Below are 5,856 nucleotides of genomic sequence, written 5' to 3' on the forward strand. Positions count from 1 at the left end.
AATTGGTTACATGCGCCCGTAATTCACCTCCAGCACCGCGTAAAATCCACCCGTAATCACTGGGTCTTCACCCGTAAGTTTGCGTGTAATTGGTTACATGCGCCCGTAATTCACCTCCAGCACCGCGTAAAATCCACCCGTAATCACTGGGTCTTCACCCGTAATTTTGCGTGTAATTGGTTACATGCGCCCGTAATTCACCTCCAGCACCGCGTAAAATCCACCCGTAATCACTGGGTCTTCACCCGTAATTTTGCGTGTAATTGGTTACATGCGCCCGTAATTCACCTCCAGCACCGCGTAAAATCCACCCGTAATCACTGGGTCTTCACCCGTAATTTTGCGTGTAATTGGTTACATGCGCCCGTAATTAACCTCCAGCACCGCGTAAAATCCACCCGTAATCACTGGGTCTTCACCCGTAAATGTTCACCTGTATCCTTGTGCTCAAATTACGGGACCCGTAACGTGTTACGGACCCGTAATTTCTGTCAAATTACGGGTGGATTGACCCAAAATTACGGGTAAAATGACCCCCCTTTTCCCAGAGTGATACGTGCAGGCCCTGTGGTCACAATCAACCCAAGTATGTAGACACCTCGTACATGCAATATTAAGTTGTCCTTCCTCTAACCTCGCACACAAATGACTGAGTGACGATATCGTCACGATATTGGCATCAATGTTGGCATCAATGAACTAAAGATAACACTTGCCCACATGCATATCCATGTTTACAGATAACATGGCCACCAACGAAACTCATCCTCAGCTATTCATCGCTGCTTGCTTGCATCTATTTAGTAGTGTTTCATGCATGGATGCACTGCATAACTGCACCTGATCTCCCTGGCCATATCTAGTGTCCTTGCCATATTACCACAACTGCATCCACCGCTTGGTACTCTTTTGAAGTCGTGATCTGACAATTGGTCTTGGGACGGGTATCTCTGTTCGGACCTGGGCCCTATTCTTATTTGAAGCGGTCTTGCAATCGATGGTTATCTTAGGATAACCATCACACAGGCCTGTGGGTGCTGCCAGCACATGTGTACACAGGGACCCTGAGGTAGATTGAGGTTGAGGACGCCCTCTTCTGCTAGAGGGGGGATAATTACAGTATCCTGGGCATATCACGGGATCTGCATCCGCCTATCAGTATTTTAATATTTTCCTGAAGTCCTGATACAACACCTTCTTAATAGGTCCCCTGCCTGGACCCGAGTAGCACTACATAGCACACACCTGTAAACATGTGTGTTCATGCAAGCGCGTTTGCATAAACATAAATGCATACATGTACGTATATGCATTTCGTATACAGTCTGACTTGCTGGTATAATATATAGATGGGGCAGCAGGTCCCCTGATATCATGCCCAGGCACCATGTAGAGAGCATAAAAGCGTCACAAACACAGTTGCACGCCAATCGAGCGGCCACCAGTGCAACGCTCACAGCCTTCGTGAGAAGGCTTCGAAGGCTTTTAGAATTCGTTACTAAAGGACTAGGGGGGCGGCTCTTCAAAGCCGAAAAGGGGCTCGGCCCTGGTGCAGCCACTTGACCCCCATTTGATTCACAGGCCAGTCTGTACGGCATAGGCTGCAAGGACAAGAACGCCGTCATGTTTGGAGTACACACTTGTTATTGAAATTCTTAAACAATTAAGGTCGGCAGACTTGCTACGGCGGCGTAGACCTGTCTGGATCGTTGCAAGCGTGCAGCCACCATTGCTGCTGTCGCCATCCCCACTGTCCCCATTGCTGCCGTCACCATCCCCAAAGCCGCCATTACCGCCATCGCCATCTCCACTGCCGCCATTGCCACTGTCGCCATCCCCCTCGTCACCAGCCCTGCTGTTCCACCGTCGCCATCCCCACTGTCGCCCGAACCACCACCCCCACTGCCACTGTCGCCATCCCCGCCATCACCACTGCTGCTGCCGCCATCCCCACCGTCGCCACTGCCACCGTCGCCATCCCCACCATCACCATTGCTGCTGTTGCCGTCCCCGCCGTCACCATTGCCGCTGTCGCCATCCCCCTCGTCACCATTGCCGCTGTCGCCATCCCCCTCCTCACCAATGCCGCTGTCGCCAACCTTCCACCATCGCCGTCCCCACTGTCGCCCGAACCACCGCCCCCACTGCCGCTGTCGCCATCCCCGCCATCACCACTGCTGCTGCCGCCATCCCCACCGTCACCATCGCCGCTGTCGCCGTCCCCGCCATCACAATTGCTGCTGTCACCGTCCCCGCCATCGCCATTGCTGCTGTCGCCATCCGTGCCGTCACCATTGCTGCCATCGCCAACCCTGCCGTCGCCACTGCCACCGTCGCCGTCCCCGCCGTCACCATTGCTGCTGTCGCCATCCCCCTCCTCGCCAACTCTGCCGTTCCACCATTGCCGTCCCCACTGTCACCCGAACCCCCACTGCTGCTGTTGCCATCCCCGCCATCCCCGCCATCACCATTGTTGCTGTCACTGTCCCCGCCGTCCCCATTGCTGTTGTCACCACTGCCACCGTCACCGTCACCGTCCCCGCCATCACCATTGCCGCTGTCACCATCCCCCTCCTCACCAATGCCGCTGTCGCCAACCTTCCACCGTCGCCATCCCCACCGTCAACCTCCGCCCCCTTCATCCCTTCCCCCTTCACCCTTCCCCCTTCACCTCCCCCACCATCGCCACTGCCACCATCTCCACCTCCGCCCCACATCCCCCTCTCCTCTCTCCCCCCTGTAGCAGCTGACCGCTGAAAAGGTCTCTCGAGTTGCTGGTGGTCGCGCTCTGCACGTATTTATAGCACCGTACTGTGTACCGGCTGCTACACCCCCATATCCACCTTTCCTATCTTCCTCACTTCTTCCATGTGTGTTCACATCACCTGATGATGCAAAAGGAGGAGAAACATTTCTATAAAATACCTTATGGACTACGGTCTCACCGGTCTCACCGGTTGTCGGGGCTCCACTGCATTTCCGCCTGACCCTTCGGTGGACTCCGGGCTCCACTCCATGTCCATCGCCACTGGAGACGAGGCGCCTACACTGACAGGGGGGACCTAGCTTCAAATCGCTGATGGTCTACATGTGACGTGTCTGCTAGTTTCGTTTGTTGTACCTGTTTCATCCGGCTGGTTAGCTTGAGCCTGTGCTCCTGCACCAACCAATGCAACTGGAGCTTGTTGCTGAGGATATTCATCTGCACCATATCGGACGTCACAAGTTTTAACCATACAGAGTACGTGGCAATGTATTGCAACAGTGAGAAATTGCGACCATCTCGTTAGGAGCCACGGCCTCTTTTGCCATTATTAAAAAGCTGGACGCACTGCTGTCTGGTGATGTGATAATATGCACAAGACTTGCACTGATCATTGCGTCCACAGGACGCACACAAAAATTCGAATTTGGAGAGCGGCCGTCGCAGAGGTAACGGGGATATGTTTTAGCTGGAGGGGCCATAGTTATTAGCTGTTATTATACCTTCAACAGCCAGCCAGGCTTGCAAACAGATGCTGTGTGCGTTTGTACTCGTTTTGCCGAACGTAGCTCCTAAACACTATGCACCATCATGCTAAGTCATGTTCTCACTAAAAACAATGCTGGCACGACGATATCAGAAGGCCTCTATAAAGGAATCCGTGAATTATGACCACTTATGCCAAACTCCTTCCATATGTTCTGAAGGCCCCTCAGCCCTTCATTCCGAAATGAGCATGAAACGAACACCAAATGAAGGGAATCCCGGGAATCGAAGGGAAGCCGGTTCCCAGAGTGATAGCATAATCATTATTGAATGAACAGTTAGCTTTCTCGTGATGCGGCAATCTGTAGAATGACATACCGTAGTGCTACTTATAGTTCGTGATCGCTTTGTTCGGGGAGGGGTCAAAAAACTTTCTGAAATTTGTACGTGCTCTTTGAATTTCGGGGAAGGCCGGACCAGATTTTGCGGGCATGATACAAATTTCGGGGCCCCTTCCAAAGTTTCGGGGCTTTTCAAACTGCAGCTTCCAGTCAGTCTCCCTCCACCGGGAACCCTTAGGCTCGCCTCGCCGGCTGCCGTAGCATTGACCGCATTGCGCTCGCGCCTAGCAACCTCCTCGTGCTCCATTGGCTCACGCTGGGCCTCGACAACAGCATCATCAAGCCTAACTGGTGCAAATCCAGCTCGGTCGCTCACCGGAGCGTTTGGTGCTAGCGGTTTCATCCCGCATTGAAGCAGGGTTGCCTGTCTTGCACGTTTTCCAGCGTTGTTCATGTCCTACGTTTATGACTATATTTTATGTATTTAAGAGCTGATTTCCGCCTTGAAATCCTAGTTTTTGCGAAGTTTGATCGACCGGCTTCGAAGGGTACGATATTTCGGGGCTGTGGTCCCTTGGGATACCTTTGAATTTGTACGTGCTACATATTCGTGGTGCCTCCCGAATTATTATAGCACGAACTATAAGTAGCACTACGGTACACACAAAGCAGGAGTGTCATTGCGGGAACGTGTGTTGCCGCTGCTGCACCAAATCCATGAGTCGGGACTGCCCGATACGTAGGTAGTACTTCCGTGGCATCCATGTTCGACGCCGGCCCTTCGGTCTGCTGGCTGGCAGTTCTAGGCGCGCCAAAGGTGCTTCATGGACCAATTGTTGTCCACTCTCAGCCAGAACGCATTCGGGGATTTTCCAATTGCACATTTTGAAGTAGGAATGCAGCGGCAAAGCTGACGGTATGTCGCAAAGGCACACTTCGTTTGAACTTGGATTGAATCAATGAAGAAGAGAATAAGAAGGACAACATTCAAACAGGCACACAAGCGAGACGCCAGGTGCTTAGAGCGTTGCCATGGGTCGGTCTAAAGTTGCAGGGCATGAAGGAACCAACCCATAAAGGATCATGCCGTTTGCTTATGAATCTATAATGTAAGGGACATGCAACGACGTCAGAGGCAAGGGCTGCGGCGTGAGGGGAAGTCAAACTCGAAGCCATGGAAAGCTATCTTCGCGTTCCGTTCTATCTAAATTCATTCCCTTGGTTTATCGATAGAGAATTAGAATGGATTTCAGCCGCAATTTAAAGCGGGGTGAAATAAGATGAAATGTTACACCATGACTGACTGACTGACGGACGGACTGACGGACTGACGGACTGACGGACTGACTGACAGTAGTGTACCTAGGGTGCTCGGCCCCCCGAATGGCGCTTCACGCCCGGGGCCTCGCCCCAAAATACCTGCAAGCAATCGAAACAGTCATTGTGATTGTAAGAAGGGATCAGCTCCCCTGACATCTCCCTGAGTACTCTTTGCCTGTATTACATTGATGTGAATTGTTAGGAGGTGTCAAATCCCCGGATTGAATCCGGTTGTGAACGTAGCATACACCAGGCAGCATTCTCTTACCCCAAAGGTGGATGCCCGGGTGGGCGAGAAGTCTACCAGCTGAGTAAATACAATAACAAATAAACTCACAATCCTTCGGGATCTCAAACAACCAAAATCCTACGGGATATGCCCAGGGGCGCCCGAGGACGTTCACTCTAAGGGGGGAGGAATGTAAGAAGGGATCAGCTCCCCTGCAGCTGGCATCTCCCTGAGTACTTTTTTCCTGGTGTTACAGTGATAGGATATGGCCGGGTGTGGGCATATTACCCCGAAGTGACAACTAGGCCTGCAGACCGCTTCAGGGCAGTACCCAAACATAGCTATGCACATATATGCAAAGCAGGACCCTAGAGCCTTCACTACGGACGGTAGGAAGCCCTAATTATTAGTTCTTCCCCGAAGGGGAACCTTCTTCCCCTAAAGGGGAACCGAAGGGGGAAGTCATCTTCTTCTTCATCCCCTAAAGGGGAACCGTA

General features: G+C 52.3%; 1 protein-coding gene across 1 annotated transcript in view; it reads left to right on the forward strand.

Moving 5' to 3' along the window:
* VOLCADRAFT_103370 (uncharacterized protein) overlaps positions 1-553 on the forward strand; it is a 4,473-nt gene extending 3,920 nt beyond the window's left edge. Inside the window, exon 4 of the mRNA XM_002947095.1 lies at positions 1-553. The gene's annotated coding sequence lies outside the window, so the exon portion shown is untranslated.
* The last annotated feature ends 5,303 nt before the right edge of the window (positions 554-5,856 follow it).

The sequence above is a fragment of the Volvox carteri genome, assembly GCF_000143455.1.
Source record: "Volvox carteri f. nagariensis unplaced genomic scaffold VOLCAscaffold_5, whole genome shotgun sequence".
Classification (NCBI taxonomy): domain Eukaryota; kingdom Viridiplantae; phylum Chlorophyta; class Chlorophyceae; order Chlamydomonadales; family Volvocaceae; genus Volvox; species Volvox carteri.